General features: G+C 47.6%; 1 long non-coding RNA gene and 1 other non-coding gene across 2 annotated transcripts; one reads left to right on the top strand and one right to left on the bottom strand.

The window, feature by feature from the left end:
• Positions 1 to 9,167: 9,167 nt before the first annotated feature.
• Positions 9,168 to 23,676, bottom strand: LOC129529157 (uncharacterized). The gene is made up of 2 exons (XR_008674595.2): positions 23,498 to 23,676; positions 9,168 to 9,749 (listed from the first exon to the last, which is right to left on the bottom strand). It is a non-coding gene; the product is annotated as an uncharacterized lncRNA (long non-coding RNA).
• LOC115932806 (U6 spliceosomal RNA) lies at positions 16,584 to 16,690 on the top strand. The gene has a single exon (XR_004068954.1). It is a non-coding gene; the product is annotated as a U6 spliceosomal RNA (small nuclear RNA).

The following is a 23,676-nucleotide window of genomic DNA, read 5'->3' on the forward strand; positions in this document are numbered from 1 at the left end:
GCGGCTGCAGGAATCCAGGCAGCTGGTGATGGGGGCTTGGAACTGTGTGGTGATGGTGGTGGTGGGATTTTGAAGTAGTCTGACGTGGTCAGGTATGTTTTCTGTGTTTTTTTGAGACAAGGTCTCACCCCGTCACCCAGGCTGGAGTGCAGTGGCACAATCTTGGCTCACTGCAACCTCTGCCTCCTGGGCTCAAGCAGTCATCTCACCTCAGTCTCCCGAGTAGCTGGGACTACAGGCGTAGCCACCACGCCCAGGTAATTTTTGTATTTTTGGTAGAAACGAGGTTTTGCCATGTTGCCTAGGCTGGTCTCGAACCCCTGGGCTCAAGCGATCCTCCCGCCTTGGCCTCTCAAGTACCTGGGAGGCCGAGGCAGGAGTTCAAGACCAGCCTGACCAACATGGAGAAACCCCATCTCTACTAACAATACAAAATTAGCCAGGCGTGGTGGTGCATGCCTGTAATCCCAGCGACTCTGGAGGCTGAGGCAGGAAAATCACTTGAACCCGGGAGGCGGAGGTTGCAGTGAGCCAAGATTGCGCCATTGCAGTCCAGCCTGGACAACAAGAGTGAAACTCCGTCTCTAAATAAATAAAGGCATTCTAAGTTCTGCGTGGCTCAAACTGAACTCATCCACCACCTTCCTACCACCCCACGCTGTGTGCTCGGCTTCTCTTTCCCGGCAGACGTAACCACCATCCTTCTAATTGCTCAAGAATTAACCCTCACCTCATCTTTAACTCCTTATCCACCTCCATGCCCCATATTACCAAATCAAGTTATTTTTATTTATTTTTATTTTTTTGAGACAGAGTCTTGCTCTGTTGCCTCAAGTTAATTTTAGCTCTTAAATAACACATTTGGGCCAGATGTGGGGGCCCACACCTGTAATCCCAGCACTTGGGAGGCCTAGGCGGGCAGATCACTTGAGGTCAGGAGTTCGAGACCAGCCTTGCCAACATGATGAAACCCTGTCTCTACTAAAAATACAAAAATTAGCTGGGCATGGTAGCGGGTGCCTGTAGTCCCAGCTACTCAGTAGGCTGAGGCAGGAGAATCATACGAACCCTGGAGGCAGGGGTTGCAACGAGCCGCAGTTACGCCACTGCACTCCAGCCTGGGCGACAGAGTGAGACACCGTCTCAAAAAAATAACAAAAAGATAAATAATGTTGTTGGCAAAGCCTGAGTCCTGTCCTCTCGCTCTCCCCACTGGACAGCATGACCTTCACCACTCGCTCCACCTTCTCCACTAACTACCGGTCCCTGGGCTCTGTCCAGGTGCCCAGCTATGGTGCCCGGCGGGTCAGCAGTATGGTTAGCGTCTATGCAGGTGCCCGGGGCTCTGGTTCCCGGATCTCCGAGTCCCGCTCCACCAGCTTCTGGGGCGGCATGGGGTCCGGGGACCTGGCCAGGGGGATGGTTGGGGATCTGGCAGGAATGGGAGGCATCCAGAACGAGAAGGAGACCATGCAAAGCCTGAACGACTGTCTGGCCTCCTACCTGCACAGAATGAGGAGCCTGGAGACCAAGAACTGGAAGCCGGAGAGCAAAATCCGGGAGCACCTGGAGAAGAAGGGACCCCAGGTCAGAGTCTGGAGCCATCACTTCGAAACCATCGAGGACCTGAGGGCTCAGATCTTCACAAATACTGTGGACAATGCCTGCATTGTTCTGCAGATCAACAATGCCCGTCTTGCTGCTGATGACTTTACAGTCAAGTAGGAGACAGAGCTGGCCATGCGCCAGTCTGTGAAGAGTGACATTCATGGGCTCCGCAAGGTCACTGATGACACCAATGTCACTTGGCTGCAGCTGGAGACAGAGATCGAGGCTCTCTAGGAGGAGCTGCTCTTCATGAAGAAGAACCACAAAGAGGAAGTAAAAGGCCTATAAGCCCAGATTGCCAGCTGTGGGTTGACTGTGGAGGTAGATGCCCCCAAATCTCAGGACGTCAGCAAGATCATGACAGACATCCAGGCCCAATATGACGAGCTGGCTCAGAAGAACTGAGAGGAGCTGGACAAGTACTGGTCTCAGTAGACTGAGGAGAACACCACAGAAGTCACCACGCAGTCCACCGAGGTTGGAGCTGCTGAGATGACTCTCACAGAACTCAGACATGCAGTCCAGTCCTTGGAGATCGACCTGGACTCCATGAGAAATCTGAAGGCCAGCTTGGAGAACAGCCTGAGGGAGGGGGAGGCCCGCTATGTCCTGCAGATGGAACAGCTCAGTGGGATACTGCTGTACCTGGAGTCAGAGCTGGCACAGACCCAGGCAGAGGGACAGTGCCAGGCCCAGGAGTAGGAGGCCCTGCTGAACATAAGGTCAAGCTATTGGCTGAGATCACCACCTACTGCCGCCTGCTGGAAGACAGCGAGGACTTCAATCTTGGTGATGCCCCTGGACAGCCGCAACTCCATGCAAACCATCCAAAAGACCACCACCCGCCAGACAGTGGATGGCAAAGTGGTGTCTGAGACCAACGACACCAAAGTTCTGAGACATTAAGCCAGCAGAAGCAGGGTATCCTTTGGGAAACAGGAGGCCAATAAAAAGTTCAGAGGTAAAAAAACAAAACAAAACCCATATTTGTGTTTTCTTATCATCCCACTGGCACCTACATTTTTTTTTTTTTTTTTTTTTCCGAGATGGAGTCTTGCTCTTTCGCCCAGGCCAGACTGCAGTGGCGCTATCTCGGCTCACTGCAAGCTCCGCCTCCCGGGTCCATGCCATTCTTCTGCCTCTGCCTCCCAAGTAGCTGGGACTACAGGCGCCCGCCACCGCGCCTGGCTAATTTTTTGTATTTTTAGTAGAGACGGGGTTTCACCGTGTTAGCCAAGATGGTCTTGATCTCCTGACCTCGTGATCCGCCCGCCTCAGCTTCCCAAAGTGCTGGGATTACAGGCGTGAGCCACCGCACCCGGCCGGCACCTACATCTTAAAAGCCACTGTGCTCTCATCTGAAATACTTCCACAACTTTCCATTTGACCTCTCTCCATTGCTGCCCAGCCAACATCCAGTCCTCCGCCACCAAGCGGCCAGAAGGATCTTCCAAAAATCCAGATGTGACCGACCATATCCTTTAACACCCTTCAGTGGCTTCAGTTACCCTCAAAGCCCCACACCTCACAGGGTCCTCAAGACCCTGTGACCTCTGCCAACTGCCTACGTCTCCAACATCGGCTTCTTGTGAAAGGTCAGAATCAAAACGTAGTCACCAGTATTAAACAAAACAACCCTGACACCAAGAGCAAAACTCTGTCTCAAAAAAACCCCCAAAAAACCCTGACACATAGAGTCAGGGAAGGCTATGCGGTGAATGCTTGCATGCCTGATAACAAAAACCATCACAAAAGACTGCAAAAACACAACCTTGCACAAAGGCCATCGCAATGCAACTTTTTTTTTTTTTTTTGAGACAGTTTCACTCTTATTGCCCAGGCTGGAGCACAATGGCATGATCTTGGCTCACTGCAACCTCTGCCTCCCAGGTTCAAGCGATTATCCTGCCTCAGCCTCCTAGTAGCTGAGATTACAGGCGCGCAGCACCATGCCCGGGTAATTTTTGTGTTTTTAGTTGAGACAGGGTTTCACTATGTTGGCCAGGCTGGTCTTGAACTCCTGACCTCAGGTGATCTTCCCGCCTCAGCCTCCTAAAGTGCTGGGATTACAGGCATGAGCCACTGCACCCAGCCCAGAATGCAACTTTATACAAAAAATACTTCTGCAAGGACATCTGCCCAGCAACAACCTCACGCTGCCTTCACCCTTGTTAATGATCTTTGTAGCCAAAGATAAATTTTCAAAAAAATTATGTGCCCAGCGCAGTGGCTCCCGCCTATCATCCCAACATTTTGGGAGGCCCGAGGCAAGAGGATCGCTTGAGGCCAGGAGTTAGAGACCAGCCTGGCCAACATAGTGAGATCTCGTCTTTGAAAAAAAAATTATTTTTAATTATGTAGGCTGGGCACGGTGGCTCATGCCTATAGTCCCAGCACTTTGGGAGGCAGAGATAGAAGGATTATTTGAGCCCAGGAGTTCAGGACCAAAGCCAGACTAACCTCTTAAAAAAAAAATTAGCTGGGTGTGGTGGCACCCGCCTCTGGTCCCAGCTATTCAGGAGGCTGAGGCAGGAGGATTGCTTGAGCCCAGGAGGTCAAGGCTGCAATAAGCCAAGATTGTACCACTGCACTCCAGCCTGGATGACACAACGGGACCCTATCTGAAAGATAAAAAAAAATAACAATTTTTAAAAAGTAACCCTTATTTTGTCCTTTAAACAACTTTGTCTGTTCCATAGCTTGGTTGATACTTGATCATCAAAAAGAACCAACCTTTGTCTATGCAGGTGTGGTGGCACGTGCCTGCAGTCCCAGCTACTCAGGAGGCTGAGGCGAGAAGGTCACTTGAGCCCAGGAGTTCAAGGCTTCACTGAGCTATGATTGTGCCACTGCACTGCAGCCTGGGCGACGGGGAACTTGTTTCAAAAAACAAAACAAAAACTTTTGTCTTCCTTTACCTCCCTGAATATGCAGTAGTTTGCTATGACACATGTATTCTCATGGTAATGCTCTATTCCCGACTAAATATCTTTTTCTTCTAGGGAGCCTCTCTCTGTTATTTAGGTTGACATATATGGTGTCAGAAATGGGACCTGAAAAAGATTAGTACTGGAAGAAATCGGTGATTCTTGGAACTGGTGTACAGTATTCACTAGAGCCCTTTGAGCGCACTGCTTCCATGGCTCACCTTTTCTGCCCTGGTGAGTCTTCTCTCAGGTTGAGCCTCCCTCTTTTTGGTAGAGGCTTTTTTGTTTTGTTTTGTTTTGTTTTGGAGACAGGGTCTCACTCTGTCCCCTAGACTGGAATATAATGGCACAATCATAGCTCACTGCAGCCTTGAACTCCTGGGCTCAAGTGATCCTCCTGCCTCAGCCTCCCAAGTAGCTGGGACTATAGACATGCGCCACCACACCCACCTAATTTTTTTTTGTAGAAGCAGGGACTCGCTATGTTGCCCAAGCTGGTCTTGAACTCCTGGCCTCAAGTGATCCGCCCTCCTCGGGCTCCCAAAGTGCTGGGATGACAGGCATGAGCCACATGCCTGGCCAAAAGTGTGCGCTTTTTTTTTTTTTTTTTTTTTTTTGATGGAATCTCACTCTTTCGCCCAGGCTGGAGTGCAGTGGTGCAATCTCTGCTCACTGCAAGCTCTGTCTCCCGGGTTCACGCCATTCTCCTGCCTCAGCCTCCCGAGTAGGTGGGACTACAGGCGCCCGCCACCATGCCTGGCTAATTTTTTTATATTTTTAGTAGAGACGGGGTTTCACTGTGTTAGCCAAGATGGTCTCAATCTCCTGACCTCGTGATCCGCCCACCTCGGCCTCCCAAAGTGCTGGGATTACAGGCGTGAGCCACCACACGTGGCCAAAAAATGTGTTCTTTATTGAAAATAAAAGAATAATTTTGTTTAATTTGGAGGTTATGTAAGTTTTTTGAAAATATGGGCTTGCTGGGCACAGTGGCTCACGCCTGTAATCCCAGCACTTTGGGAGGCTGAGGCGGGCAGATCACCTGAGGTCAGGAGTTTGAGACCAGCCTGGCCAACATGAGGAAACCCCATCTTTACTAAAACTACAAAAATTAGCTGGGCGTGGTGGCACGTGCCTATAGTCCCAGCTACATGGGAAGCTGAGGCAGGAGAATCGCTTGAACCTAGGAGGAGGAGCTTGCAGTGAGCCGAGATTGCGCTACTGTACTGCAGCCTGGGCGACAGAGCGAGACTCTGTCTCAAAAACAGAAAAGAAAAGAAAAAGAAAATATGGACTTATGAAGGAAATAGAAACAAGATAGTAAGAAACCAATAACTGAGAGACAGATATGAAGGAAGTTATGGATATGAAGATATATTTTTTAAAAGGAAAGTTAAAAAGAATAATTTTGTATGGGAAAGAGTCTCTGGTAAATTTATATTCTAAAGTAAAATGATTGGTATTTAATGAAAAGGAAGTATAAGACAGGGCACAGAGTCAAAGCACATCATCAATGGTCCGAATAAGTCATGATGGTGTTCATGAAGGGAGAACTTATGAAAGGCATTTTGTGTGTGATCAAGTTGGCTATAATTAGAAGGGAATTATTTATACGTCTTTCTAAAGATAGATTAAAAATACACTGATACAAAACTAAAAAATTCATATCCCCTATGTTAAAACAACTAGGTTTTCTTTTTTCTTTTCTTTTCTTTTTTTGAGACGGAGTCTCACTCCGTCGCCCAGGCTGGAGTGCGGTGGCACAATCTCAGCTCACTGCAAGCTCCACCTCCCAGGTTCACGCCATTCTCCTGCTTCAGCCTCCCGAGTAGCTGGGACTACAGGTGTCCACCACCACGCCCGGCTAATTTTTTCTATTTTTTAGTAGAGACCGGGTTTCACCGTGTTAGCCAGGATGGTCTCAATCTCCTGACCTCGTGATCCGCCTGCCTCAGCCTCCCAAAGTGCTGGGATTACAGGTGTGAGCCCCTGCCCCTGGCCCAGGTTTTCTTCTTTTTTTTTTCTCTGAGACAGAGTCTCGCTCTGTCACCCAGGCTGGGGTGCAGTGTCGCGATCTCGGCTCACTGCAACCTCCGCCTCCCGGGTTCAAGCAATTCTCCGTGTCTCAGCCTCCCGAGTAGCTTGGACTACAGGCACACTGCCACGCCCAGCTAATTTTTGTTATTGTTGTTGTTGTTGAGACAGAGTCTTGCTGTGTCGCCCAGGCTAGAGTGCAGTTGTGTGATCTCGGCTCACTGCAACCTCTGCCTCCCTGGTTCAAGCCATTCTCCTGCCTCAGCCTCCTGAGTAGCTGGGATTACAGGCGCACACCACCATGATTTTTAGTAGAGAGAGGGTTTCACCATGTTGGTCAGGCTAGTCTCGAACTCCTGACCTCAGGTGATCTGCCCCCCTCGGCCTCCCAAAGGGCTGGGATTACAGGCATGAACCACCTTACCTGGCAGGTTTTCTTTTTCTTTTAAATTTGTATTTATTTTTTGTTGTAGAGATGGGAATCTCACTATGTTACCCAGGCTGGTCTGGAACTCCGGGCCTCAAGCAGTCCTCACGTCTCAGCCTCCCAAAGTGCTGGGATTAACAGGCCTGAGTCACCACACCCAGCCAATTAAGTCTTTTTGAACTGGAATGAATTTAGGGATTTTGCAGTTGGGCCAATGGAGGGCCTCTAATGATGTATTTCTCAGCTTGTAGAGATATTAAATGATTAGGTTAATCTGGTAAGTTGTACAGGAAGCATTGTCAAGTGATAAGTGATTCTATTACTAGATCTTTCAGTTACATTTATGGGTCTGTTATTGATATAAATATTTCAAAAATTATATAAATTCATAGATACCTAATGTTATCTGTCATAATTTTGGTTATGTTAATCTCTTCTAAAGTTAAATTTGTATGGATATTTTATTAATGTGAGTTTGGTTTTTTTTTTGAGATGGAGTCTCGCTCTGTTGCCCAGGCTGGAGTGCAGTGGCACGATCTCAGCTCACTGCAAGCTCTGCCTCCCAGGTTCACACCATTCTCCTGCCTCAGCCTCCAGAGTAGCTAGGACTACAGGCGCCCGCCACCACGCCAGGCTAATTTTTTGTATTTTGTTTAGTAGAGACAGGGTTTCACCGTGTTAGCCAGGATGGTCTCGATCTCCTGACCTCATGCTACACCCGCCTCGGCCTCCCAAAGTGCTGGGATTACAGGCGTGAGCCACCGCGCCTGGCCGTGAATTTTTTTTTTTTAATTTGAGACAGAGTCTCACACTATTGCCTGGGCTGGAGTGCAATGGCACAGTCTCAGCTCACTGCAACCTCCGCATCCCGGGTTCAAGCAATTTTCCTGCCTCAACCTCCCGAATAGCTGGGATTATAGGCACCCACCACCAGCCTGGCTTATTTTTTGTATTTTTTAGTAGAGACAGGGTTTCCCTATGTTGGCCAGGCTGGTCTCCAACTCCTGACCTTGTGATCCGCCCACCTTGGCCTCCCAAAGTGCTGGGATTACAGGCGTGAGCCACCACGCCTGGCCAATTAATGTGAATATTCTAAAGATTATATTCAATTTACAAAAGTCTGATGTTTCTTATGTGACTGTGTCAGTCATGGTTCTGGTTGTTATCTTAAAATACTGTATATGGCCAGGTGCAGTGGCTCATACCTGTAATCCCAGCACTTTGGGAGGTGGAGGCAGGAGGGATAGCTTGAGGCCAGGAGTTCTAAACCAGCCTGGGCAATATAGCAAGACTCCACCTCTATAAAAAATTAGCCAGGCATGGTGATGCACCCCTGTGGTCCCAACTACTCAGGAGGCTGAGGACCCTTTCTCTTTTAGAGAGCCTCTCTCTCTGTTATTTAGGTTGATATTTTCACATTTACTTCTGCACTCTTTTTACTCCAACCACACGGGCCTTCTTTTTTTTTTCTTTTTCTTTTTTTGAGACAGAGTTTCGCTCTTGTTGCCCAGGCTGGAGTGCAATGGCGCAACCCAACCTGGCTCACCGCAATGTCTGTCTCCCAGGTTCAAGTGATTCTCCTCCCTCAACCTCCCGAGTAGCTGGGATTACAAGTATGTGCCACCATGCCCAGCTAATTTTGTATTTTTAGTAGAGATGGGGTTTCTCAGGCTGGTCAGACTGGTCTCGAACTCCTGACCTCAGGTGATCCGCCTGCCTCAGCCTCCCAAAGTGCTGGGATTACAGGGGTAAGCCACTGCGCCCAGCCCCATACAAGTCTTCTTTCTGCACCTCAAGTGGGTCATGTTCCCCACCTCAAGGAGTACACATGTTCCCTTTCCTCTGGAATATTTGGTGCCCCAGGCCCATCTTTGCCTTTTTTTAAATTTTTTTTTTTCAGATAGGGTCTTGCTTCATTGCCCAGGCTGGAGTGCAGTGGCACCATCACAGCTCACTGCAGCCTCTACCTCCTGGGCTCAAGGGATCTGCCTTGGCCTCCCAAAGTACTGGGATTATAGGCACAAGCCACCGCACCTGGCCAAATACTTTTTTAGTATAAATATTTTCCAAATATTGCATACGAGTGTGAATAATTTGCACAAGCAGGCCAGGAAGTAAATGCCAGGAATATTCATACTAAAAATTATTTGCAATTTATCTGAAATTCACAGTTAACTGAGCACTGTATTTTTATTGGTTAACTCTAGCAACCCTACTCGACATGTTTGCAGAACAAATGTTCTGAACATCTGCTCTGTGCCAGGCAACTCACACCTTCTCATTAAGTTATTTGTGCAATTACAAGAAATTAAGCTCTTGAGGGTAATGGCTGTGTCTGTCTTATGCACCACTGGCCTCCATGCCTGACCCCGGGTAGACTCAATAAATGTTCCTGGAATTGAAATAGAACTAAAAAAGAATTTCCAGTGGTTACTTTCTTTCCATGGCAGCTTGTCCACCCTGGAAGGAGTCTGGTGCAGCGGTAAGGAGAGCCTGAAGGGGGCAGTGTCACCCCCTGGCTCTGGCTTCCTGTTGTCCATCACCATGGGGAGGCAGGGCCTCAAATCGGAAGCACATGAAACCGGAACTTGGAAGGCACAGGAGGCAAGACAGGTGGGCAGGCAAGATGGCTACTGCCAGGTGGGGTCTGACCTGCCCAGGTCCTCAGTGTGGTCCCTTTATTACTCCCTTGTTATTCCTTGGCTTTCTGCGGTGTCTTCTGCTGAATGTCCCATGCAGGGCTCAACTGGGCCCTATGAATACAAGAATAGCAACAATGATGGTAATTATTTTCATTCCTGGTTCCTGACAATAATTTTGATTTAATCCTCCCCACTTTAGGCCCTGAAAGGTGATCAAAACCAGGCATTCAGTTTCTCCAGGAAAGTGGATCTCATGGAATTATCTTAGCCAGCATTGGTGGAGGGATACTAAATAGAATTACCTTTACAGATGAGGGAATGGAGCCCAGAGAAGCTGAGGTCATTTGCCCAGGACAAGAAGTGAGACTTGATATTCCAGTGCAGAGGTGCGATTAGATGTATAGTCCCCCGCACAGACTGTGTGGAGTCTCCTATTCCCAGCATCCACCCTCACTAGCTGATTTAGGGGTCAGCTGATCACTCACTAGCTTGACCTTGGACAAGTTATTCTAATCTGTTTGTGCTTATCTGTAAATGGGGCTAATAAGTGTCTTTCTCGTAGAGTTGTGGGAATTTAGTGAAATAATCCAGAGCATGGCACAATGTAAGTGCTTAATCAATGCGAGCTACCAATGTCACTATTGTTTGTCCCCTCCATTCCTGAGCCCTCCCAGGGCCCAACCCCACCCCAGCAGGCTAGCTGTTAATGTTTGATGACTAAACATTACTATGAAGTGAAGTGATTCCCTAATTTGGCCTGAAGAGATGAATTACCTGGAAGGCACTCGCTACAGAAATCTATTCTCAGGTCCCTGCCTTAGAGATTCTAATTGGTGGGGCCTGGGAATCTGTATCTTTAAAAAAGCCTCGGGTGAAATCTATCTGTAGGCTGATTTCGAAAGTCCTTATGTAATGTAAAACTGGAAAGGCAGGGCGCGGTGGATCATGCCTGTAAAACCAGCACTTTGAGAGGCTAAGGCAGTTGGATCACGAGGTCAAGAGATCGAAGCCATCCTGGCCAACATGGTGAAACCTCGTCTCTATTAAAAATACAAAAATTAGCTGGGCGTGGTGACATGCTTCTGTAGTCCCAGCTACTCTGGAGGCTGAGGCAGGAGTAATCGCTTGAACCCAGGAGGTGGAGGGTGCAGTGAGCCAAGATCATGCCACTGCACTCCAGCCTGGGTGACAGAGCGAGACTCATCTCAAAAAAAAAAAAAAAAAGACTGGATAGTGCTATAGCAAACACATTGTGACAGGGGTGGGGTGGAGACGCCCGGTGATTAGAATCAGGTGGACTAGCTCAGCCCTTACAGGTTACAAGAATTTAAAGTAATGATTACCTTTTCTGATTATAAAAATCATCTAGGGCTGGGTGCGGTGGCTTACATCTGTAATCCCAGCACTTTGGGATGCCTAGGTGGGAAGATCACCTAAGCCCAGGAGTTTGAGACCAGCCTGGGCAACATGGTGAAACCCCGTCTCTACAAAAAAATGTAAAAAATAAGCCAGGCTTGGTGGCGCACACTTGTAATCCCAGCTAGGAGGCTGAGGTGGGAGGATCTCTTGAGCCGAGGAGGTGGAGGTTGCAGTGAGCCGAGATCCCGTCACTGCACTCCAGGCTGGGCAACAGAGTGATATGCTGTCTCAAAAAAAACAAAAACAAAAACAAAAACTAGTCTATTTACATGGTCTCAGATGATCACATACATTATTTAGAAAGGGAAAATTAGTGACTTTGTAGAATCACTGCTAGTGGCGAAACCTAGCTAATCCCATCTTAACTAAGCAATGAAAGTTACTATCACAGATAATGGAACAGACCATAGATGACTCAATGGGATGCACTGAAGAGGCAGCACCACTTCTGTGGTTCCAGGCAGGAAAACATACAAGCTCAGTATCATCATAAGGAAGCACCAGGCAAATGCAATTGAGGGACAGTCCACAAATCTTCCAAAATGTCAAGATCAGAAACTACAGATGCCTGACAACACTGCAATGCTGCATGATCCTGAATTGAATCTTTGAGGGTGTGGGGGTTGCTATAAAGGATGTTATTGGGCCAGTTGAATATGGCCTATGGAATAAGGAATAAGTAATTGATCCATGTTAGATTTCCTGATTTTGATAATGATATCAGAGTTACATAATAGAATGTCCTTGTTCTTAGCAGACATACAGTAAAGAGTATAGGGGTAAAGGGGCATGACATCTCTAATCCACTCTGATATGGTTTAGAAAATAATAGTGTATGTGCATATAAAAATATATATACACACATGAACACGCAGGTGGGGTATAATAAAGTAAATATGCAAAAATGCACAGTGTTAAAAATTATAATGCCCCTTGTTAAAAAAAAATAACCGGGAAGAAAAATATAAAGAAGAAAATGGAAGCCACTCCTCCTCCTACCCCACCGCCCCCCCTTCCCTCCCTGCCTCCCCCTATCCCCCGTCCCCGAGACAACCAGGATGACTATTTCAATCAGCAGTGAAACTCTTACATGTCTTAGGGTCGTTTTATATATATGTATATATGTGTGTATATATATGTATATATATGTGTGTATATGTGTGTGTGTGTGTGTGTATATATATATATATATTTTTTTTTTTTTTTTGAGACAGAGTCTTGCTCTGTCACCCGGGCTGGAGTTCAATGGCACGATCTCGGCTCACTGTAACCTCCGCCCCCCAGGGTCAGGGTCACAGGGTCAAGTGATTCTCCTGTCTCAGCCTCCCGAGTAGCTGGGATTACAGGCACATGCTGCCATGCCGGGCTGATTTTTTTTGTATTTTAGTAGAGACAGGGTTTTACCATGTTGCCCTGGCTGGTCTCGACTCCTGAGCTCAGGCAATCCACCCGCCTCGGCCTCCCAAAGTGCTAGGATTACAGGCGTGAGCCACCTCACCTGGCCTGGGGCATTATATTTTTGATTGAAACTGAAATGCGTGAATGCTTTACTTTCCATCTATAACTTGTGTTTTTCACTCTGATATATGTCTGTCTTTCCATGTTAATGTGGTGGTGTTTCAAATGGCCGCATGATGCTGCCTGGCAGGGACAGAGCATACTTTGTTTATCAATAGGTGTTTAGGTTGTTTCCAGCTTGACTCCTAGAGACAGTACTAGAGTGAGCATCCTTAAAAATACATCTTCCCCAACTTGTCAGATTATTTTGTTTGCAGAGCTGCTGGGTCAAAAGGAGAGAGTCTCTGAGAAGGGACAGAGGCTGACAGTCGGGGAGACTGCAAGAGAAAGACTGAGAGTTAGAGAGAGAGAGATCTATAGAAGCAGAGAGAGGGGGAAAGAAACAGATGGAGAGAGACAGAGGCTGGGTGCGGTGGCTCACGCCTGTAATCCCAGCACTTTGGGAGGCTGAGGTGGGCAGATCACTTGAGTTCTAGAGTTTGAAACTAGCCTGGCAAACATGGCGAAACCCTGTCTCCGCTAAAAATACAAAAATTAGCCAGGCTTGGTGGCACACGACTGTAGTCCCAGCTACTCAGAAGGCTGAGGCACAAGAATCGCTTGAGCCTGGGAGGCAGAGGTTGCAGTCAGCCAAAATTGCACCACTGCACTCTAGCCTGGCCAACTGAGTGAGACTCTGTCTCAAAAAAAGAAAAAAAAAAAAAAAAAAAAGATGGAGAGAGACGAGAAAGAGCAAGGTTGAGAGAGAGAGCGAGATTGGGAGGGTGACAGGGAGCTGCTTTCGATGGAGACTGAGAAGGAATTCCTCTGATCCATGGGGTCTCTATGGCCACAGGAATCCAGTCAGGAAAGTGACTAAGTGACTTTTAGGAACACACCCAGCAGATAGAATCGTAGATGAGGTCAGAGTCCTCCGTGCAAGGATCTTCATGGGGCTATTGTTCCTGGAAAGCAAAAAATGGGAAACGACCTAATTGCCCATCAACAGGGGACTGGTTATAGATTGTGCTGGAAATGCTGATAGAAGCCCATCTCCAAGTAGGGTTGGCAGATAATAGCAAATAAAACCACAGAAGGCCCAGTTAAATTTGAATTTAAAATGAAGCATATGTCTCATGCAGCCTTCCTTATACACTAAAAACCTATTTGTTGTTTATCTAAAATTCACATGTATATTTTATCTGGAAACTATTAATCTCCAAGGTAAGTGAGAAAAGCCAGGTGAGGTCAGGAGAGGGGTTGCTCTTGGTGAGGGTGTGTGTGTATTTGGGCTGCCGAGGTGGCAGTCAGTTTCAGCTCCTGTCCTGGGTGTGGTTACAGTTGAAGGGAAGGGACTGATCCGGGCTCACATAAGCAGAGGTTGAAGGGCTAGGCTCCACTCCAGGGTCCGTGCTCTGTAGTGATTTGTATATATGTGTTAAAAGTGTTAATGTTTTCAATAAAAGTATGACAAACAGACCACAATTTTCTAAACTCCATTTAAACATTTCTGATTTAAAAAAATAATACTAGCAGTCTCAGCTGGGTGTGGTGGCTCACACCAGTCATCCCAGCACTTTGGGAGGCCAAGGCGGGTGGATCACGAGGTCAGGAGTTCAAGACCAGCCTGGCCAAGATGGTGAAACCCCGTCTCTACTAAAAATACAAAAATTAACCGGACACAGTGGCAGGCGTCTGTAATCCCAGCTACTTGGGAGGCTGAGGCAGGAGAATCACTTGAACCTGGGCGGCAGAGGTTGCAGTGAGCCAAGATCACGTCATTGCACTCCAGTCTGGACGACAGAGTGAGACTCCGTCTCACCAAAAAATAAAATAAAATAAAATAAAACAACAACAACAACAAACTGGCAGTCTCAGAAACTCTAAGGGGCCTCCCTGAACATTTTCATTTCCTGGAACACTCATCTGCCCCTGGGCTTTTTTATCACTGTCACCTGGAATGCCCTCTTACCCCACCCCACCCCCAACCCCCTCATTCACCTGCTCATGCCTGTGACCTCAACCTGGAGTCAGCCTGGTTCTCACTCCTCTGAGTCACCTTAGGTGCCTCGGAGTTGCAAGAACACTGAACCAGCTGTTACCCCCTTTCCCCCCTCGCCTGTGAGCTACGCAGGTGCAGGAACCTTGTCTGTGCGCAGCTGGTTTATCACAGTATCCTCGCCCATTCAGCCAGGTACACGCCACAGCTTACTCACTACACCTTGGACATGTTAGTACAGCGTCTCTCTGAGCCTCAGTTTCCTCATTTGTAAAATGGAGCTGATCATCTTGCCTACCACTCAAGGCCAATGTGACAGAGATGGGAAAGGGAAATGGCATTAGCATCACTAAGGTAATATTTCAACTGAGGCCAGCACTGGGAAGATCTGGGGAAGGGTATTCCAGGCATCCTTGGGGAAAAAAAGGAGACTGCGGGCAGCCGTGAGAGCCAGGTCACTTCAGTCTGTGTGGCAGCCAAGTCCCTAAGAAAAAAAAAAAAGAAAAAACAAGAGTTTGCTCTCATTTTCCCCTTCTTGCCAATACCTCTCACCTGCTGTGGGTCAAAGGTGCACAATGCTCTACAGATATGCAAGGTAGGTGCAGGTAGGGGAGTCAGGAGACCCTGGGGCTTTCCTGGAGGCAGGTTCAGCCTTCTGTGAGGAAGATGGAGAGAGCAGGGCTCTATCAGGGCAGTCTGATGGGTAAGGGGCCAAGGCCGGAGACAGTCTGCGAGCAAGTGTGCGTGTATGAGCCCCTGAGCCCGCCCACCCTGCAAGTGCCTGGAGACTCACTGGGGAAGGTGTGTTTTGCACTATAGAGACATCCCAGTGGCCTATCTCAGTCCTTGAGCTCCAGAGGCATCGATCTCCCAGGTGTAGAGCTGGGCTCTGGCAGGTGTGTGATCGGACTCGGGCAGGTGCAGAGAGGCCTGGCTTCAGGGCCCAGCTCAGCCCCCACATGTCCACCCTCGAAGGCTTCCACAGCTTTCTGTTTTCCAAGGTGACCACCTCATCCCACTTTGTCCAGGATTGCCCCAGAACACCCTCAGTGCCAGGCAAACTGGGCTGGTTGGTCACCAGACATATTACTCCACTGGACAGAGGAAGAAGAGTCTCAGAGGCTGTCAGTATCTGCCTCATTTTTTGGGGCTGGGTTTTTTTCATGAAAAGTTTATTTGAAATGGTGACACATATATCTGAAATAAAACATTCATATTCTTTAAAAAAGGCTTCTAGGCCGGGCACGGTGGCTCACGCCTGTAATCCCATCACTTTCAGAGGCTGAGGCAGGTGGATCACCTGAGGTCAAGAGTTCAAGGCCAGCCTGGCCAACATGGTGAAACCTCATATCTACTAAAAATTAAAAAAAAAAAAAATTAGCTGGGCGTGGTGGTGCACACGTATAGTTCCAGCTACTTGGGGAGGCTAAGGTAGGAGAATCGCTTGAACCCAGGAGGCAGAGGTTGCAGTGAGCCAAGATCGCACCACTGCAGTCCAGCCTGGGTGACAGAGAGAGACTCCACGTCAAAAACAAAAAACAAAAAACAAAAAGGCTCCTAGAGGCCGGGCGCAGTGGCTCACACCTGTAATCCCAGCATTGTGGGAGGCCAAGGCAGGTGGATCACCTGAGGTCAGGAGTTTGAGACCACCCTGGCCAACATGGCAAAAACCCGTTTCTTAAAAAAATACAAAAATTAGTTGGGCACGGTGGCAGGTTTCTGTAATCCCAGCTCCTCAGGAGAGTGAGGCAGGATAATCACTTGAACCCGGGGAGGTGGAAGTTGCAGTGAGCCGAGATCAAGCCACTGTACTCCAGCCTGGGCAACAGAGCCAGACTGCATCTCAAAAAAAAAAAAAAAAAAAAATGCTTGTAGAAAAAGAAGACATCTTTCTACCCCACCCTGCTCCTGTCCTCTGAAGCAGTCAGCTTCTTGGACCTCTCAGAGACAGATATTATTTACTTCTGCACAAAAGGCAGCCTATTACATATGCTGTTCATCTGATATATTTTTTTAAGAGATGAAGTCCTGTGCTTGCTTCAGCAGCACATACACTAAAATTGGAATGATACACAGAACATTAGTGTGGCCCCTATGCAAGGATGACACACAAATTCATAAAGCATTCCATATTTTTAATTAAAAAGAAAGAGAAAGAAAAAGCAATGGAGTCTTGCTCTGTCACCCAGGCTGGAGCGCAGTGGCATTGATCATAGTTAACTGCAGTCTCCAACTCCTGGGCTCAAGGGATCCTCCCACCTCAGCCTCCCAAGTAGCTGGGACTACAGGTGTGTGCCACTATGCCCATCTAATTATTAACTTTGTTGTTGTTGACACAGAGTCTTGCTATCTTGCCCAGGCTGGTCTTGAACTCCTGGGCTCAACTGATCCTCCTGCCTTGGCCTCTCAAAATGCTGGGATTACAGCCGTGAGCCACTGCACCCAGCCCACTTGAATTTTTTCTTCTTCTTTTTTTTTTTTTAACACCTGATTTTTTTTCAGTTAAAAATATGAGTTCCGGCTGGGCATGGTGGCTCATGCCTGTAATCCCAGCACTTTGGGAGGCCGAGGCGGGCGGATCACCTGAGGTCAGGAGTTTGAGACCAGCCTGGCCAACATGGTGAAACCTCATCTCTACTAAAAATACAAAAATTACCCCAGTATGGTGGCTCGCACCTGTAATCCCAGCTACTTGGGAGGCTGAGGCACGAGAATTGCTTGAACCTGGGAGGCGGAGTCTGCAGTGAGCTGAGATCATCCCACTGCACTCCAGCCTGGGCAACAGAGCAAGACTCTGTCTCCAAAAAAAAAAAAAAAAGCATATATATACATGTATATGTATGTATATATACGCACACACATATATATATATGAGTTCATTCATTTCATTCAGCTAATAATTACTGAACCAGACCCTGTTCTTGGTGCTTAGGTCATAGTAGCAGACAAGACAAAGTTCCTGCCTGTGTGGAGCTGTCTAGAGCAGAAAGTGAATGTTTAGGTTTTGCAGACTTAAATAGCAAGGATGTTATATCAGTACTCATATAACAAGAGAAAACAAATTCCCACAAAATTTTTATGGACAATATTTAAATTATAATAATACTTGAGTACAATTTTGTTTTTCAGTTTTTTAATTTAAATTTTTTTTTGAGGCAGGGTCTCTCATTGTCACCCAGGCTGGAGTGCAGTGGTGCAGTATTGGCTCACTGCAGCCTCGATTTCCCAGGTTCAAGCAATCCTCCCACCTCAGCCTCCTGAGTAGCTGGGACTATAGGTACACACCACTACACCTGGCTAATTTTTGTATTTATTTTTTGGTAAAGTCAGGGTTTTGCCGTGTTGGCCAGGCTGGTCTCAAACTTCTGAACTCAAGCGATCCACCCTTCTTGGCCTCCCAAAGTGCTGGGATTACAGGCATGATCCACCGTGCCCAGCCTGTCTGTTTTTAAAATATAAATAATAGAGATAGGGTCTTGATACATTGTCCAGGCTGGTCTGGAACTCCTGGACTCAACTGATCCTCCCACCTTGGCCTCCCAAAGTGCTGGGATTACAGGTGTGAGGCACTGGGCCCAGCCAGTTTTTTTTTGTAAGCATGAATTATTATTATTATTATTATTATTATTATTAATTCAAGACAGAATCTCTGTTGTCCAGGCTGGAGTTCGATGGCACAATCACCGCTCACAGCAACCTTGACCTCCTGGGCTCAAGTGATCCTCCCACCTCAGCCTCCCAAGTAGCTGGGACTACAGGCACATGCCACCATGCCCGGCTAAGTTTTGTACTTTTTGTAAAGATGAGGTTTTGCCATTTTACCTGGGCTGGTCTCGAATTCCTGGGCTCAAACAATCCGCCCGCCTCACCTTCCAAAGTGCTGGGACTGCAGGCATGAACCATGAGGTCCAGCAAGCATGGAATTTTGAAGGTTCACATATTGCCTTAATTGAGGTTCCAAGTAACTGTTATCTATCATTAAATCGGTTGCAGTGTTCATCTGTAGAAGCTACTCTTAGCTCAAGGACCATACAAGAAACAAACCTTGGTCAGATTTGGCCTGAGGGCTGTAGTTTGGCAACCTCCAGTCTAAAGGGAAATCAACAAAATCAGTGAAACATACACCATGCCAGATTATGAGCGAAGTGGAGAAAAACTAAGCAGCAAGAGGGGAAGGCGTGCCAGAGGGAAAGGGAGGAGAGGGGGATGAAGTGGTGGCCTGGGAGGCTTTGCTGCGATGGGGGGTGAGCCCTGTGGCTATCTGGGAGAAGAGCTGGGAGGAGACAGGGAACACCAGATGCAAGGTCCCCAAAGCAGGAGCATGGCTGATGTGGTTTGCCCTGCAGCCGGAGCCTTGTGGGCGATAGTGAGTATGGGGGCCAGGGTGGGGAGCTCAAGGGGCCACAGGTGGCCAATCCTGTAGGGCCTTGCTGTGGGCCATAGTGAAGGCTCTGGATCTTCCTACAAGAGAGCTGGGACCAGGGAGGGTTTATGTACCCACAGAACAGCATCAACATTTTTTTTTTTTTTTGAGATGGAGTCTTCCTCTGTCACTCAGGCTGGAGTGCAGTGGCACGATCTCGGCTCACTGCAACCTCCGTCTCCTGGGTTCAAGCAATTCTTCTGCCTCAGCCTCCCAAGTAACTGGGATTACAGGTGCCTGCTGCCATGCCCAGCTAATTTTTTGTATTTTTAGTGGACATGAGGTTTCACCATGTTGGCCAGGCTGGTCTCGAACTCCTGACCTCAAGTGATCCACCCACTTTGGCCTCCCAAAGTACTGGGATTACAGGTGTGAGCCACCGTGCCTGGCCGAGCAACAACATAATTTTTTTTCTTTTTTTTTTTTGAGACGGAGTTTTGCTCTTGTTGCCCAGGCTGGAATGCAATGGCACAATCTCGGCTCACTGCAACCTCCGCCTCCTGGGTTCAAGTGATTCTTCTGCCTCAGCCTCCCAAGTAGCTGGGATTACAGGCATGCGCCACCATGGCCAGCTAATTTTGTATTCCTAGTAGAGACAGGGTTTCTCCATGTTGGTCAGGCTGGTCTTGAACTCCCGACCTCAGGTGATCCATCCACCTCGGCCTCCCAAAGTGCAGGGATTACAGGCATGAGCCACCATGCCTGGCCAGGCGTGAACATTTTAACAGTCGTGAAAGATTCCATTGATGGGCCTGTTTTACACTCAACAGTTCCTCTATCATGGACGACTTTTTTTTTTTTTTTGAGACGGAGTCTTGCTCTGTCGCCCAGGCTGGAGTGCAGTGGCGCGATCTCAGCTCACTGCAAGCTCTGCCTGTTGGGCTCATGCCATTCTCCTGCCTCAGCCTCCCGAGTAGCTGGGACTACAGGCGCCTGCCACCACGCCCGGCTAATTTTTTCTATTTTTAGTAGAGATGGGGTTTCACGGTGTTAGCCAGGAGGTCTTGATCTCCCGACCTTGTGATCCGCCCGCCTTGGCCTCCCAAAGTGCTGGGATTACAGGCGTGAGCCACTGCGCCTGGCCGTATGGACGACTTTTGCTACCCTATTAAAAATTAATCCAATTGTCCAGATTCGTAGCCCACACCCGAATTCCAATACTTTGGGAGGCCGAGGAGGGAGGATTGCTTGAGCCTAGGAGTTCGAGACCAGCCTGGGCAACGTAGCGAGACCCAGTCTCTAAAATAATAATAATAATAATGCCGATAATACTTGTAAATGACAAAAAATAAAATCAAGACATGGGAAAGGATATTTAGTAAAGAATCTTCCTTCCACCCCTGCTGACAGCTACCAGCTACTCCTCAGAGACAGGCACATTACCCTCTCTCCAGAGATGGTTTAATGTCCTAAGAAATACCTGTATAATGGTGTTTTGCACTTTGCTTTTTTTTTTTTTGACAAAGTCTTACTCTGTTGCCCAGGCTGGAGTGCAGTGGTGCAATCTCGGATTACTGCAAACTCCACCTCACAGGTTCAAGCCATGCTGCCTCAGCCTCCCAAGTAGCTGGGATTACAGGCGCACACCACTGTGCCCAGGTAATTTTTTCTATTTTTAGTAGTGACGGGGTTTTGCCGTGTTGGCCAGGCTGGTCTTGAATGCCTGACCTCAGGTGATCCACTTGCCTCATCCTCCCAAAGTGCTGGGATTATGGGCGTGAGCCACCAAGCCCGGCTTGCACCTTGCTTTTTAGCACTTAATATCTTGATATGATTTCATTACATCCAGAGCTTTTTCCTTCTTTTCGGGGCAGATGGGTAATGTAATCATTGGTCCCCGCATGGCCTCGGCCTGTGTGCAGGAGCCTAGAATACAACTTTGGGATGCTATAGGGACATCCCTGAGGTAAGCCTCCTACAACGAGCCTGGCACCCAGCAAGTGCTCAGTAAATAGGAATGAAAAGGCTAGCTGTAATACTAGTACTTTGGGAGGATTAGCTGGGAGGTTCACTTGAGCCCACGAGTTTGAGACTAGCCCGGGCAACATAGCAAGACCCCCATCTCTAATTTTTAAAATTGTAAAAAATAAATACCATTTTACAAAGGCTTGTATAGCTTATCTTGGAGCCTCCACCCGTGGGTCATGCCCAACAGACTTAGACCTTGACCCAGAAACCTCCCTTAGAAGCAATTTGTATTCTGAAATGGTGACTTCACAGAGGGCTTATTGGATAAGGCCCACGGCTGAATCACTGTTTGTTTTTAGGCAAGTGTGAGGCATTGGAAGAGGTTAAATCCAGGATGAGGATGGCAGTAGAGCATTGACTCATTCATTGAACTTTCTGTAGACAATGTCTTTCTCCTGGTCAAGATTAACTTTCCAACTCCTGATCAATTCATTCACTGATAATGAGCTAATCAACAGGGGCCACCAGCCTAATAAAGAGCTCTTAGAAATTAAGAAGTTCATTCACTGGAAGGACATGCAGGATTTAAAAAAAGGAAAGAAATCAAGTTCATCAATTTGGTGACCAAAGGACATGAAGCAATAGTTCAGAACACAGAGAAACAGAAATGGCTTTGGTGTATGTAAAAAATGCTCCACACTGCCGGGCGTGGTGGCTCACGGCTGAGCGCGGTGGCTCATGCCTGTAATCCCAGCACTTTGGGAGGCCGAGGCAGGGGGATCACCTGAGGCTGGCAGTTTGAGACCAGCCTGACCAACATGGAGAAACCTCATCTCTACTAAAAATACAAAATTAGGTGGGTGTGGTGGCACATGCCTGTAATCCCAGCTACATGGGAGGGTGAGGCAGGAGAATCGCTTGAACGTGGGAGGCGGAGGTTGTGATGAGCCGAGATCACACCATTGCACTCCAGCCTGGGCAACAACAGTGAAACTCTGTCGCAAAAAAAAAAAAAAAAAAAAAAAAATGCTCCACCCTAGTCATGTGAAATGCAAATGACAACAGGAGATCCCATTTTCCCTTATCAGACAGGCAAAGATAAAAAAGTTAAAGGCCAGCAAGGTGGCTCATGACTGTAATCCCAGTACTTTGGGAGGCCGAGGCAGGTGAATCACTTAAGCCAAGGAGTTTGAGACCAGCCTAGACAACATGGCAAAACCTCGGCTCTACAAAAAAAAAAAAAAAAAAAAAAAAAATACAAAAGACAATTAGCCGGATGTGATGCCTCGCACCTATAGTCCCAGCTACTCTGGAGGCTGAGGTGGGAGGATCACTTGAGCCTGGGAGGCGGTGGTTGCAGTGAGCAGGGATTATGCCATGGCACTCCAGCCTGGGTGACAGAGTGAGACTGTCTCAAAAAATAAAAAATAGACAGGGTCAGGTGTGGTGGCTCATGCCTGTAGGCCTGTAGTCCTAGCTGCTCAGGAGGCTGAGGTAGGAGAATCACTTGAGCCCAGGAGATAGAGGCTGCAGTGAGTTATGATCATGCCACTGCACTCCAGCCTGGGCAACATAGCGAGACCCTGTCTCAAAAAAGAAAAACAAAGACAATATTCTGTGTTGGGCAACTTTTGAAAAGGGGCCCTCAACTCCCTGCTAGTGGGAGTACAGTTCAGTTTAATCTTTTTGGATGGCATTTGGACAAATGTATCAACATTTTATATAACACACCATTTGATCTGGAGTGCAATGATGTGTGTAGAGGGCATTCATTGAAATTGCCACATTATTTGTAGTAGCCAATAAATTGCAATCTAACCTAAATGCCCATCATGAGTCTTCGTGTTAGGTAAATTGTGTGATTGTGCTATAATCCATACAATGAATAGTCCGCATCCCTGCAGAAAATTAAGGGAGCTGCGTGTAATGATATGGAATGATTTTCAAAACACTGAATTGTTATAGCATTACCCATGTGATGACGATTCAAAACAAAAAAATGTTACTATAGCAAGGTGTAGGTTAGTGTGGAGGTTCCTATTTGTAATACATAAAGGGCTGTATATATATATATACTATATATATATATATATATATATATAGTTAAAGACAGGATCTCACTCTGTTGCCCAAGCTGGAGTGCAGTGGTATGATCTTGGCTCATGGACGCCTCTACCTCCCGGGCTCAAGTGATCCTCCCACCTCAGCCTCCCGAGTAGCTGGGACAACAGGCATGTAACCTGCCTATTTTTTGTTTTGTTTTGTTTTGTTTTTTTGAGACAGGGTCTTGCTATATTGCCCGGGCTTGTCTCAAACTTCTGGGCTCAAGCGATCCTCCCACCTTGACCTCCCAAAGCTCTGGGATTACAGGTGTGAGCCACCACGCACTGCCCATGCACATATTAATATATACATAGGCCATCCCTGGAAGGTCATACAAGACACTGGTTTAAAAAAAAAAAAAGATTGCTTTGGGGAGGGAAAAGGAGGTCTGGAATGGAGGGAGACTCTTCTTTTAGTTGGGTAACTGTAAATCACATCATTTAGCTACTGGTTTTACTTCTAGTGGGAGATTGGCACCTGCAGAAAATGCAGGTGTCTATTCAAATGTACCTTCCTTCCAGAAGCCTTTCGTGAGCACACTAGGTATTCCCAGATTGCCCTCCCGGCAGTTATACCAGCCTTCACTTCCCTGAAAGGCGCGTGCCCCCTGCACCCCGCGACGACTGCAGGGAGGCGCCTTGGCCAGCAGAGGGCGCCAGAGGACCGCGCCCCAGGCCTGGGGCGGGACC

This window comes from Gorilla gorilla, chromosome 21, assembly GCF_029281585.2.
Source record: "Gorilla gorilla gorilla isolate KB3781 chromosome 21, NHGRI_mGorGor1-v2.1_pri, whole genome shotgun sequence".
Classification (NCBI taxonomy): domain Eukaryota; kingdom Metazoa; phylum Chordata; class Mammalia; order Primates; family Hominidae; genus Gorilla; species Gorilla gorilla.